Here is a 14318-nt window from a genome sequence, read left to right as displayed (position 1 = left end):
CGCCCGCGCGGCCCGCCTCGCGCACAATGAGTGAGGCGGACCCGCCCGGCGCGCCACCCTCGCCCCAGGATCCGCGCGGCCGGCGACGCGCCCTCCGGGCTCTTCCCGTCAGGAAGCGCGCGGCCCGGCGGGCGCTCGGGCTCGGCCAGAGCGCATGGCCGGCCGACGCTCTCGGAGCCTCCCCTCTGGAGCCATTGAAGAGCCTTTCCCAGGACGAACCCGGGAACGCCGCCGTGACTCGGGGCTTCCGAGCCTCGAGCCTCACGCAGTTCTCGGGCCTCGCCCCCCCCGCGCGAAGGCAGCTCCCTCCCTTGTCACCGACCGAGCACGGTTACCTGAATACGTTATTAGAGCTCGGGAAACCTAGGCTAATTTTGTGGGGGGAAATCCTGTTTAAGACACAGTTCTCTAGCCCAGGCTGGCCTTGAACCCACAGAGCTGCTTCTGCCTCCGACCATCGGAGTGCTGGCATTACTTTTAAAAGATTTTGTTTTAAACAATGGGGAAGTGTATTCCCCCCCACACACACACCCCTGATAATGGTACACGTGAGAAGTTTTGCAAATAGGATCCAAGAACCTATTGGGTTGTGGGTTGTGTGACTTTACCAGAAACGCCACCAGCTCTAGAAGCTTTGTGGTACTCATACTTAGTTTGATAAGTTAATGGCAACTTCTGAAAGCAAGGCTTTGGAAATAGTACTTAAAAGAATTCATTTGTATGTGCATCTTTACATGACTGTTTTCAGCGAAAAGTGATGTATCTGTCTTTATTTGGAGCTCAAATTCACCACCCTGCCTTCCACCTCCAGGTGCCAGCTGGGCTAACAGGCTTGTGTCTCTGCTCAGTTCCCCACAGCTATATGTTACTCTGCCCAAGATGGCCTTCAATTTACCTCCCATTCTCTTGTTCCAGCCTCCAGAGTGCTGGCTTTACTGGTGTGAGCTCCGAGCCCCCTAGCACCTTGGTTTGTATAAAGTACATATTCTTTATACAAGATTGACGATTTTAAAATGTACAGTTCAGCATCTATCACCATGATCAATATAAAACATTTTCATTGCAAAGAACAAAAAATAAGTAAAAAATAAAAAGCACTTGTGCTTGCTGCTATTGCCCAATTCACCTGAATTCCCTGGATTCTAGGAAACTACCCATGTGTTTTCTGTGTAGTGATTTGCCTAGCTCAATCTCACATATGAGTGGGATCATGATGTGAAGGCTTCTGTGATTGGCTTGTTTAGGATATTCTTTCAAGATTCATAGTATTGCAGATATGACTAGGTGTCCCCTTTTTGTCGCGGTATTACACTGGATAAGCATACCGCATTGCTGTAATGCTGATGTGGGTTTTTTAGTATGTTTGAGGGTCAGATGCAGAGGATTGAAACAAGTTCCATACCATGACATATATACTCTGCCACTGAGCTAGCTACACACATCACTATCTTCTTTAGCCCTTTATTTCTCATTTGAAGGCCCATGCTTGTAATTTTGTGGAGAATGCAAGAGGATCAGGAATCCAAGGTTATCCTCAGCTATGTTACAAGTTCCAAGTCAGTCTGAGCTATGGGAGACCATGTATCAGAACAAACAACAAAAAATCCTACACTGTTAGCTGAGTCAGATTCTCTTCTAGCTGTTAAAAGTAACACTTCTGGAGTAGGTAGGTGCCCAGTGTGGTGGGTGGTGAACACCTTCGAGTTCTCAGAAGACAAAGGCAAGAGGATCTCTGAATTCAGGGCCAGCCTGGACTATATATGGAGTACCAGGACAACTAGAGATACATAGACCCTATCTCAAATCAAAAAGGTAGAGCAGGAGAGATGGCTCAGCATATGTCCTTGCAAACAGCTGGGGTTTGATTCTCAGCTGCATGGCAACTCATAACTGTCTATAACTCCATTTCCAGGATAGCCAACACCCTCTTCTGATCTCCAAGACTACCAGATACACATGTGGGCACAGACCTGCGTGAACAGATGTGTACTGTTGACACTCCATGCCAGTGACTCTGAGGCCTCAGACCCATGGTACAATTTGGCAAAGCTTACCCATATGGACCAGGCTCAAGAGGAATGGCAGAGTTTTCATTACTGATCAGTATGTGAAAAGAACTGACTTTGACTTCCTCCTCCTGGAGATGTCCAGACTCCTACTGAAATTAGCTACCTAGGAATAAACATGCTGAGTTCTAGGTTGCGAAAGTAGCAGAACTCCACCTGGCCCGGGCTTGCTGTGTGTGTGTTTCTGGGTCTGTCAGTTTGAGTTTTCTTCTCTCAGTGCCTCTAGTAAGGATCCCAGGATGCAAGGTGCACCGGTCACAGCACTGCTATTAAAATTTGTGCTTCCGTCCTTGAAATCCACCTCTTTTGGCTGTATACCAAGAAATCCACTTGCTGGCTCCTGTTGTGATAACTCAGTGTTTAACCACGTGAGAAATTGTCACACTTTTCCAAAGTGTGACATGCTTGGCCACCTACAGGCAGTGTGTCCTCTGACTTTGCTTTAGGAAGGTCCCCCTTTCCCATTTCTTCTCTCTCTCCCCCTTTCTTGTTTTGGATATTGCTTGCTTGTTTGGAATAGAACTCTATAAAGCTCTTACTGACCTAATCTAAAGGATTCTGGATGGTCTAAACTTTGAAAAATAAGAGTTGGTCTTCAGCCCTTGTATACAGAAAGTCATTTAATTTAGACTCCAGCTAACATTTCACTCCTCCTTTTAGGTAGAGTGTTTTTCATTTAAAAGCTGAGCTTATCTAGCATCTAGTGACCCTTGTAAGTTCACAGTGCTAAAAGACAGAAAGAGTGGCTGCATGTGCACATGTGAGAGTGTATGGATGAAAGTTCAGAGAACAACTTTATGTTGTCAGTTGTCTCCTTCCATCTTTAACATAGGTTTCAGGGGTTGAGCTCAGGTCTCCAGGTAGCAAGCACTTTCACCACTTCTTGTCCTCCCTTAGTTCCTTTACCAGTCCTTGGAATACAGAAGTCACTCTGGAATCGTCTGTATGACATCTCAAGTCAGCTGAATGTGTAGAATTCAGAAGGAGAGTAATGTGGAAGGGTTATAGAGAGGAGGATGACCTTAAAGTGTAGGACCCCCCCCCTCTCGGGGATCCCCTCAGGTCATGGGAGACAGGGTGTCCCCCAAAAAAACCACGAGAGACCATCTTGTTGCAAAAGCATGAGGCAGTTTAATGGCAGAGCTCTGGGCCGATACATACCTCACGCAGGAGGTAGAGGAATCAACCATGAGGCTCAAAAGATAGGGGTTTTTGTAGGGAGTTATAGGGAGAGGGTTGGGGGAATTTTGGGAGAACTTGGCACACCTTCACACAATTGGCTTGATTACAAGTCAGTNGAATAATACATGCAGGTTATAACATCAGCAATTTCAGGGAGGGGGCCAGGGCCAGCCGTTTGGCTGGTCAGTGTGACCCAGGCCACCAGATGGCTACTGATTCAATCAAAAAATAGCCCAAAACAGTTCCTGTGTTTATGTCTATCCTTGGGGCCACCCATCCTCAGGAATGTCCAAACAAGGGGCTCTCCTGGACATGTCTGGACTTGTTATTGTGAGATTTTCAGCTAGGCCTTCAGGGCCTGTCAGGATGCTCTGGACTTGCCTCGGGCCTTCAAGTTCTTAATATTGCCCTATTTGTCTCGTTCTTTAAACCTTGAATTTACACATTTTTTTTTTAAATTGCATGAATCACAGGCCTTAAATTTCATTTCCCTTCAAAAGTAGCTGCAGAGAAAGTCTGTACCCAGTACAGCTATTGTGGTGGTTTCAATGAGAACCTCCCCCATCCCCACCAGACTCCTGTATTTGAATACTTGGTTCCCAGTTGGAGGAACTGTTTGGAAAGGATGAAGAGCATGGCCTTATAGAGGAGATGTGCCATTGGGGTCAAGCTTTAAGGTTTCAAAGGCCACACCATTCCCAGTTAGCTCTCTCTGCCTCGTGGTTGTGTCTCAAGATGAGGTTCTAAGCTACTGTTCCCGTACAGCACCCGCCTGCCTGCTGCCATGCTCCCAGCTGCAACAGCCTCTGAAACTGTAAGCACCGCACCAACCCTTTCTTCTTAACTTGTCTTAGTCACGGTGTCTTATCACAGCAGTAAGTAACTAACTAAGAGCGAAGTTGGTACCAGAGAGCAGGCTATTGCTCTGATAGACCTGGTTGTGTTGTTTTGGGGAAGAATGTGAAGGACTTGGGGAGTATGGACTAAGAAAGTGTTCGAACACTGTGAGATTTAACAGACCATTCTAGAAGGATCTCAAAAGACAGTATTGCTGAAAGCAATGGGCACTGTAGAGATCCAGTTCAAACCATTTCAGAGGGAGGCAAGAGAAGCTACGGGGTTAGGGACCATTTTTTTGATATTTTGGCAAAAAATATAGCTGTCTCTTGCCTAGATCATAAAAATCTACCTGAGGTAAAATTTTAAAGTTTTGGACTAATTTTCTTGATAGAGGAGATTTCAGCACAGCCTATAATTTTGACTCTGTCACATGGTTATTAGCAATCACTCTTATCCAGGTCTACATGAAAAAGAGCTACCAGAGCAAGAAGAAAGGTAGAACATACAAAGCACCAGGCAATTGAATGTTGTGCTGAAAGAGATAAGGAGAGGCCTGATGTAAAACATGAAATTAAAAAAGTGGTGTCGCAGGCAAGACCTACCCAGGTATGTAAAATATTAATAATTAAGCTTAATTGTCTAGCTTTCAACGATTAAGACTCACACTATGATATTTTTAAATTAGGTTTTGCACAATTACTGGGGGATTACCCTTAATCTAAACCTCTAACACTAGTGTGGCTACTACCCCAACTGTGCTCCCCAAGTACTTGCTGTTTAGAATTCTCTGGACTATTCCTGCTTAAGCAGTCTGATGTGCTAGGAAGGCATTTCACTCTGACATGTCCTGCTGGTCCATCACGACTCATGGAGACCTCCTTTTCTCTCTCTCTTCCCCTCAATGCTTGTGCTTGCTTCCCCCTCTCCCTGCCTCTTTTCTTTCTTTCTTTTTATGGTCCCTACCTACAACTCCCAGCTCCCACCTCCCTCTAGTCCCCCCAGTAATTGACTGTTACCAATTATATTTAACCAATAGTTTTAAACTGGGGAGCAAGATTTACACAACAAAGGCTGGTATGTGTGAGGATCTGCTCATCTTGGAGCAATCAGAGCTTGGGGTGCTGAAGTGGAAATTTCTGTTTTCTTTGGAGACTCAGTTGTGCCATGTGATATTTTTCTGGAAACTATCTTATGAAAGGATGTCTTGCTGAGAACAGACGTGTGTTATTTTTCTGGAAGTAGCCTTGGAAAGGGTCATGTGGTGTTTTGCTAAAGCAGACACTGTTTGAGAGAACATGTGATGTTTGGAAACAGTATAAATACAACCCAACAAACAGTGGACCACACTGTGTGGTATTGGTTCACCTTGCCACTTCTGGCTAACACAGGTCTTCCTTGATGACACTATAGCATTGGTTTGCCTTGCCCTTTTTGCTTGTCATCATTTGTTGTGACTTCATAGAGAGAAACAGACCAATAACTTCTGGTGATGTTCCAGTTTTTTGCCACTTTGGGGGCCTGGGCTGATTGGCAGAGCCTCTCCTTTTCTTCTGAATAGAATGGCTGTTGCTGATTCCTGTGAGCTGAACTGCTACTGTTTTGGCAAAGAAGATTGGAATTGCCCCAGAGAACTCTTTCTAAACAGGTCCACATCCCCCTTTGCCCTATGAACCTTTCTTTCCACTACCTCTGGTGGGTGATGGGCTAGGAGGGTGGTTAAATCACTTAAGCTCCCTTATTAAAGTAGGTTTTGAAAAATATAAGTCTGCAGGATACAGAATTTAACATTTGAATACAAGCAGCACCAGACCAACCCCTACCCAAATAGCTTGCAATGTGTGAAAAGGAGAGACCTGGAAACTTCAGCCCGTAAGACAACAAGGGAAAGCTTGTACAAAGGTGTTCAAGGGGGAGGCCAGGCTCCATCCCACAGTGGCACTCAAGTCTGGCAGTGTTGGTTATGTGGTCGGAGTCATGAAAGATTCAGGAATAAGAGGGTTGTGAAATCTTTCTCTAAGGCAGTGGCTCTCAACCTGTAGGCCTTGACCCCTCTGGGAGTCCAACAACCCTCTCACAGGAGACATCCTAAGACCATTGGAAAATACAGATGTTTACATTGCAATTCATAATAGCAAATTACAGTCATGAAGTATCAATGAAAATAATCTTGTGTTTGGGGGTCACCCCAACATGAACCGCCTTAAACCATCACAGCATTAGGAAGGTTGAGAACCATTTGCTTTAAGGCCAGGCATGAGGCAGGAGAGTACTTCTGTGGAGGTTCTGAGATGTCAATTCATGAAGCTGTGACATTGAAGCCTAGATTGTATGGGAGACCCTGGAGACCCCAAGATGTTGGAGATGCCAGAGCCATGAAACATCCGCCAAGAAGAATGGCACACAGTGGGCAGAAGCAGTCCAAGAGAGAAGTGTTGCATCAGTGAAGCTTGCAGGGCAGAGCCAGCCAAGCCCTTTCACACTGGACACAGAGCTTCCGGATTTGGTGTTTGCCCTGCTGGGGTTTGTTGTTGTTGTTGTTGTTGTTGTTGTTTTGTTTTGTTTTGTTTTTCAAGACAGGGTTTCTCTGTGTAGCCCTGGCTGTCCTGGAACTCACTTTGTAGACCAGGCTGACCTCAAACTCAGAAATCTGCCTGCCTCTGCCTCCTGAGTGCTGGGATTAAAGGCGTGTGCCACCATGCCCGGCTTGGATTTTGGTCTTGCTTTGGTCCAGTATTTTCCCACAATGCCCACTTTCCTCCACTTTGGAATGGTAATATAAATTCCACACCGTTTTATGTTGTATGTAATTTGCTTTTTGGAATTAACTTGAGGCAAGAGATTTGGACTTTTAAGCAGTGTTGAGACTGCGAAAGACCTTTGAGGACTTTTGAAGTTGGACTAAATGCATTTTGTATTATGATGTAGCCATAGGCTTATGGAGGCCAGAGAGTGGAAAGTGGTTTGAATGAGAATGGGCCCTATAGGCACGTATGTTTGAATACTTGGTCCTAAATCTGTAGAACTTATTTGTGAAGGATTAGGAGGTGTTGCCTTGTTGGAGGAGATGCGTCTCTGGGGGTGGGGCTTTGAGCTTTCAAAAGCCCATGCTGTCTTAGTTGATTTTCTATTGCTGTGAAGAGACACCACGATCAAGGCAACCTGTAAAAGAAAGCATTTAATTTAAAGTTCAAAGTTCCAGAGGGTAGTAGAGTGGTGGTAGGTCTCTTAGATTACCAAGGCCAGCAGAGTAACAATCTGACCCTAAGTAGTTTATTTTAGGCACATTAAAGCACAGTTTGGTAAGAACTTCTCTGGTGGTCATTAGCTCAATCCCATGTGTAAAATAAAGTTTAAGGTATGACTACATTGGAACTTTTTGTAAAGTATTGTCTTAGTCAGGGCTTGTATGCCTGCGCAAACATCATGACCAAGAAGCAAATTGGGGAGGAAAGGGTTTATTCAGTTTACACTTCCAACATTGCTGTTCATCACCAAAGGAAGTCGGGACTGGAACTCAAGCTGGTCAGGAAACAGAAGTTGATGCACAAGCCATGGGGGAGGGGATTTTATTTATTTATTTATTTATTTATTTATTTATTTATTTATTTATTTATTTTACTGGCTTGCTTCTCCTGGCTTGCTCAGCTTGCTTTCTTATAGAACCCAGGACTACCAGCCCAGGGATGGTACCACCCACAATGGGCCCTCCCGTTCTTGATCACTAATTGAGAAAATGCCTTACAGGTGGATCTCATGGAGAGGCATTTCCTCAATTGAAATTCCTTTCTCTGTGATAACTCCAGCTTGTGTCAAGTTGACACACAAAACCAGCCAGTACAAGTATATAAAGATAGGTTCTGTAGATTGACTACATGTGACCTCTTCTGTAAAGATATGTTACATGGATTGACAAGCTCATGGTAAACCTCCCACTGCAGAGTCCATGACCACCATGGCAGGGAGCACGGAGCAGACAGACAGCTATGGCAATGGAGCAGTAGCTGAGTACTTACATGCTGAGACAATAATCACAAGGCCGAGAGAGAGAGAGCTCTTGGAATTTAATGAGCTTTGAAACCTCTAAGCCCACCACCCAGTGACTCATCTCGAACATGGCTGCACCTCCCAATCCTCAAACACTTTCACCAACTTTAGAATAAGCAGGAATATATGAACCAAATATATGAACTCTGGGAACCATTCTCTCAGTGCATCACATACGCCGTTGCAGTTAGTTCTCTCCCTACCCCACCCCAACTCACAGTGTGTCTTAAGATAGAAAACTCAGCTACTGCTCCAGCACCATACCTGCCTGCTACCAAGCTCTCCTTTATGATGGTCGTAGATGCTCTGAAATGTAAGCCCCCAGTAAACTCCTTTGTCTATAAGTTGCCTTGTTCATGGTACCACAGCAATAAAAAAGTAACTAAGACAGCTATGCAGATGGAGTCTATCTTAGGGTTTCATTGCTGTGAAGAGACACTATGACCATGGCAACTCTTACAAATGAAAACATTTAGTTTGGGCTGGCTTACAGGTTCAGAGGGTTAATGCGTTGTCATCATAGTGGGAAGCATGGCAGCATCCAGGCAGACATGGTGCTGAAAAAAGAGCTGAGAGTTTTACATTTTGGAGGCTGAATTTTGAAGAGACTGGAGGTGGTGGTGGTGATTATATGATGATTGTAATGATGAAGATGATGGTGGTGGGGTGGTGATGGTGATAATACAACCCAACTTTATTCATTTTTCTCTGTGTGTGAACCTAGGGTTACCATAAACAAGTACCTGTTATTTCCTTTCTTAGGGTAGAGACAAAATGGAGTCCTCAACCCAACACAAACCCTACCTTTTACAGACTGGGTTTCTTTTACTGCATAGCCGGGACTGGCTTCCAACTTGTGATGCTCCTGCCTCAGCACCCAAGTTCAATGTACTACCATGCCCAGATCATTTTCCTTTGCTACCTACACACAACTCAATAAACACAACGCTAGGTTTTGACCAGCTTTGTGACAGAATTTTTACTTGAAGTTGTCTTAATGAAATGTTATTTTGAAATGTTACAGAAGATGGGGGAAATTGCATTCCTCACTTCCGGAAACACAAAAAGAATATACTACCCACTACCTTGATTTTAAATCTTCCCAAAGTGGTACACTTGAAAATAAAGTCTCATTGACACTACACTGTTTTTTCCTCAAATCAAAAATTGAGATGTCTAAAATAACTTTTGAGTTTTCAAAAAACATCTCCTAGAACAAGTTGTACCTAATTTTGCAAAAAGCTACCCAGTGTCTCGGAGGCGTAATTTAAAATAGGCACTTCAACCAGACCTTCAGGACGGAGAGAAAGGGCCCTAGAGACTAATTGCGTAAACACTGTCCACCTTGTGATTCGGTGAGCTTCTGGGTTGGTGACCAGCGAGTGCTGAGTGTCAGGAGCATGGTGTGCCCACTTACCAGGCCACCTGTCCTTTTTCTAGTTTGGTCTATGTGCGACTATTATTAGCGTCAGTCCTCAAAGGCCTGGCTATTTAACACAGAAGCTGGAATTGGCTTAACAAATGCACAATCAAAATCTATTCCCAAATCAGGCTTCACTTGTCCACAGTTTTAATCTCACAGAGGTAGAGTGATCTCTGAGCTTGTGGTTAGCCTGGTCTATACAGCAAGTTCCATGCCAGTCAGGGCTACATAGGGAGACCCTGCCTCAAAATTTAAAATAAAGTAATGTAGCCTTCCAGCGGCCATGAACAAACTGAGTTTACCTGAAAGAGGGGCTGGAAATGAAAAAGAGATGGGGAGATGGGGTGGGAGTGGGGGAGTGGGATGGGGTGGGGGATTCAAGAGAAGAATGAAGTCAAGACAAGGTTCTGATCAAGGCTCCAAGTTTAATATTCAGCACTGTGTTTATATAGGGCAAGCCCACAGACCCCATCCTTTGGTTTCAGCTGGATTATGTTGCAAAGCAAGGTCAGCGGGGCAGTCTACTATTCTAAGTTCCTGTGGGAACTTGCACGTGCACGTAAGGCAGATGACTCCACCCAAGGCACATACCACCAAGGCAGGTGACTCCACCAAGGTCGATAATGTCCTCTGTGGCATGTGCTCATGGTCTGTTTAGCCTGTTCAAGGCTGGGAAGGCCATAAAATAACATAACAAAATAAAATAAATAAAATATTTTCTAGCAAGGACAAAGATTTAAGCATAAAGGCAATCATGAATACTGTATGAGTAGACACAGGCCTATAGTACCCCTGAGGGGATTGAGTCCAGTGTAATCAAGAACACCTGAATCTGCAGGTATCCCAGTACCTCACAAAAAGAAGGGTGTATCTACATGTAATCCATATACACTGCCCTTCATATTTATACAACTTTATTAGTTTTTTGGGGGGGGGGTGACAGGTACAGCATATAGGACATTTGTAGAGGTCAATTCTCTTCATCCACCACGTGAGGGGATTAAACTCAGGTCATAAGGCTTGGCGACTGTTGTTAGGTATCCTCCGGAGAAAACTACTCAGATGCAGGTTTGAGCCAATAAATCTTTACTAGCCAGTTGGTGACTAGCCTGGGAACTCCGGAAGCCAAAAGGCAAGGTTAGCACATTTAGAGACCATCTCAGAACTATGGCCTTTGATGAATTAGGGCTTTGTTTTCACTTCGGCAGGTGGGGTTGTCTACTACATGCTGAGTTTTATGGCCTGAATGCTATTTCCATCATGGAGTGAGTCAGTTGTACTAAGGTCTTGGGGCCTCCTCAGGTCTGGGGAGCTGTTACAGTGACAAGCACCAGTAGCTGCTGAGCCACCAAAAGCCCTGTATTACCGGCAGCAAATCATCTCTGTGGAGTGTGCAGTACCCAATGCAATATAAATGCTATGCAAATAAGGAGTTGTTCTAATATCTTGCTTAGCGAATATCGACAAGAAAGTTTCTGCAGATCCCAGTTCTGACACAGTTGTTTTTGAACTGAGGTTGATTGAGACCACATGGAAGCCATTGATACAGAGGGTCAGGTATGTGTAGTCTTTTTTTCATATTTCATGGGATTAAGTCCAGAACCTTGAACATGTTAACACACAATCTTACTGAAGTAGAATAAGGTACAGAAGACCAATTATTGAATGTTGATTTATTGATTTCTTTAGTTACTTAAAATACTGTTTCTACTTCCTATTTGCCAAGCTTGACTTCACTTGCTACCTGGAACAGAATGACCTGGAGAAATAGCTGAGACAATGGGCTGTTGCCCTGAGCAACCTGCTGACTGCCCTGTGAGCTTTTGTAAATTCTTGCTTGCCTGCCCTCCCCACCTTGTGGTTTTAGAGTACAGAATGGGAATATAAACTAGCCTGGGGAGGAAGCCTTTCAGGAGCTGTCCTGGCTTCCACCCACCCGTGACATCTCCTCATTTCCACTCTCATTGGTGTCACAGTGCTTATTCCAGAAAGATTCCTGCAACATCACTACTGTCTGGGAAGATTTTACCCTTTTAAATCATGTCTGCCATAGCTTAGCACCCAGAAGCCACTGCTCAAGACTGGGTACCTAACTAAATATTTTAAACTTCTCATTAGGAGAAAACTTTCCATGTGCATAATCAAAAGATGGCATGGCAATAAAAATAAACCATATGAAAGAAAAATGGCTGGTTCTTTAATAAAATGTACTATTATTGCTGTGTACATGATGTTAGGTGGGTGTGCACGCCAGAAGGCAACTTTGTGCAGTTTGTTCCTCTCTTGTACCTTTATGTAGGTCCCAGGAGTGAGCTCAGTTCAACAGCTGTCCTTGAGTCATCTTGTTAGCCCAAATGGCTGTTTTGTTTTTTTTTTTCTTTTTCGAGACAGGGTTTCTCCGTGTAGCCCTGGCTGTCCTGGAACTCACTTTGTAGACCAGGCTGGCCTCGAACTCAGAAATCTGCCTGCCTCTGCCTCTCAAGTACTGGGATTGAAGGTGTGTGCCACCACCGCCCGGCTCAAATGGCTATTTCTTTAATACTTGTTTTTATTATATGATTTTTTTATATGTGGGTATTTTGCCTGAATGTATGCTTGTGCACCACATGTATGCCTGGTATCCACAGAGGCTAAAAGAAGGTGTGGGGTCTCCTGAGACTGGAATTGCAGATGGTTGTGAGCCATCATGTACATGCTGGGAATTGAACCCATGTCCAACGGAAGGAAGAACAATCAGTGCTCTTAATGACTGAGAAAAACAGTGACACTGTACAAATGGCCATCTCCAAGTAGCTCACACTTCTGATAGGCCAAGTTACACTCTGCTCAATGATAACTTTGATCTTAGTACTTGATCTTGGGAACAAAAATCTCTTCCAAATCATAATATACAAAAACAAAAAACAAAAAAACACTCATAGAAAATTGAAGGAGGGGCCTAAGTAACAGACAGAAAATTCACAATAATGACCAATAAACATATTTAAAAGGCTTATCTAAACCTTCAACAGATGAAACACATGTGAGACCATCACTCCAACTCTACTTCCTCCCTTTCTGATTGATAAAACTTATAAAAAGCTGTATTGATACACAAATGAATACTTTTGCTGAACATCTCTGAAGATGTATTTTAGTTGTTATTGCTATTTAAACCATTAATGCAACTTGTAAGCATTTACCTGCCATATGTACTCAGTATGTTTATGAGTTTTCTTGGTAAGAGTGATCTTGCAGTCACAATTAATAAGGGAGGAAGCATGGGAGAGGGAAAGAGAGGGAAGGAGGGAGTGAGGGAGAGAGGCAGGGAGCAAACAGCCTAACCCTGGCAGAGAAGAAATTGAAGCTTATCCCAGGGGTGCATATGTCAAAATGCAGTGTTCACATGTGTGGCATTGGCAAAGAGTAGAGAAAACATTTATAAAATAAACAAGTTGATTAATTTAATTGAATGATAACCCCAGTTAAAAGGAAAGAAACAGAGCCACAGCTGAACAAGCACTGGGATGTGTCACAGAGCTCAGGGCACTTCTCAGGGCACTGTTTTGAGATAAACAGTGACACCTAGATTATACAAATGGCTGTATAATCATCTCAAGGCAGCTCATACTCCGATATCAAATCAAGCTACACTCTGTTCAAAGATTTCATAGTTGTGCTAGCATAGAATTTTTAGTTCTTGAGGTGACAAAAGTCACAAGCCAGTGTGGGACAGGAAGTAAAGGGGTGTGGTCTTTCTTGTTAGAGCCTTACTAATGTCTGCAAACCCCTAAAACCTTTGTGACATTCTTGTGGTGGGAAAAGCCTGTTACACACAAGAACATGGTGCAGAAGAGGAATCAGAGAGGCCATCTGCCAATCAGAGTGTAAAGACCACAGGATCTCCGGTGGTTGAGAGTCCATGAAACATAGCTTTAGCCAGTGAGACTTTCTTTAGAGTCTTCCCTATTTGTTTATCCACCAGTTCATTTTCTGATTTCTAAAAAGCCCTTAGACCACAACCAGGGCACACAGTGCCCTGTGCATGGGTGCTGCCAACCCATTGACTTATTTGTCCTTCCCCCCTCTCTCCCTCCCTCCCTCCTTTCTTTCTGTTTTATCAAAAATGTTTCCAGTATCCCAGACTGGCCTTGAACTCTCCTCGAAGCTGAAGATGACCTTGAATTCCTGGTCCCCTGCCTTTACCTTCCCAGAGTAGTGCTGAGGTTTTCTGTTGAGGTCCTTGATCCACTTGGACTTGAGCTTTGCACAAGGTGACAAATATGGGTCTATGTTCATTCTTCTACATACAGATAGCCAGTTAGACCAGCAACATTTATTGAAGATGCTTTCTCTTTTCCATTGTATATTTTTAGTCTCTTTGTCAAAGATCAAGTATTTTTCTATAAATAATATTTTATTGTAGAATAACTTTAACATTTATAAAAAATCTGAGTAGCATAGGGTTCCTGTGTATATCCTACTTCTAGTTCAACATAATGTTAACAGATTGATTACCATGGCACAGTTGTCAAAGCAAGAAATCTAGCGAAAATTAAATTCTAGACTTTAAGTTTTTCTAGTCCAAGCCCCAGACATTTTTCCTTCCTCCCTCCCTCCCTCCCTCCCTCCCTCCCTCCCTCCCTCCCTCCTTCCTTCCTTCCTTCCTTCCTTCCTTCCTTTCTTCCTTGACCTATGACAGTTGTGTTCATATTTTGTGCATGTATGTCGGGGTTTTCCTTTGTTCCTTTTTGAGAGGAGATTTCACTGCATAGCTCAGGCTT

Source organism: Mus pahari, chromosome 4, assembly GCF_900095145.1.
Source record: "Mus pahari chromosome 4, PAHARI_EIJ_v1.1, whole genome shotgun sequence".
NCBI classification, from domain to species: domain Eukaryota; kingdom Metazoa; phylum Chordata; class Mammalia; order Rodentia; family Muridae; genus Mus; species Mus pahari.
This window is presented reverse-complemented; position numbering follows the sequence as displayed.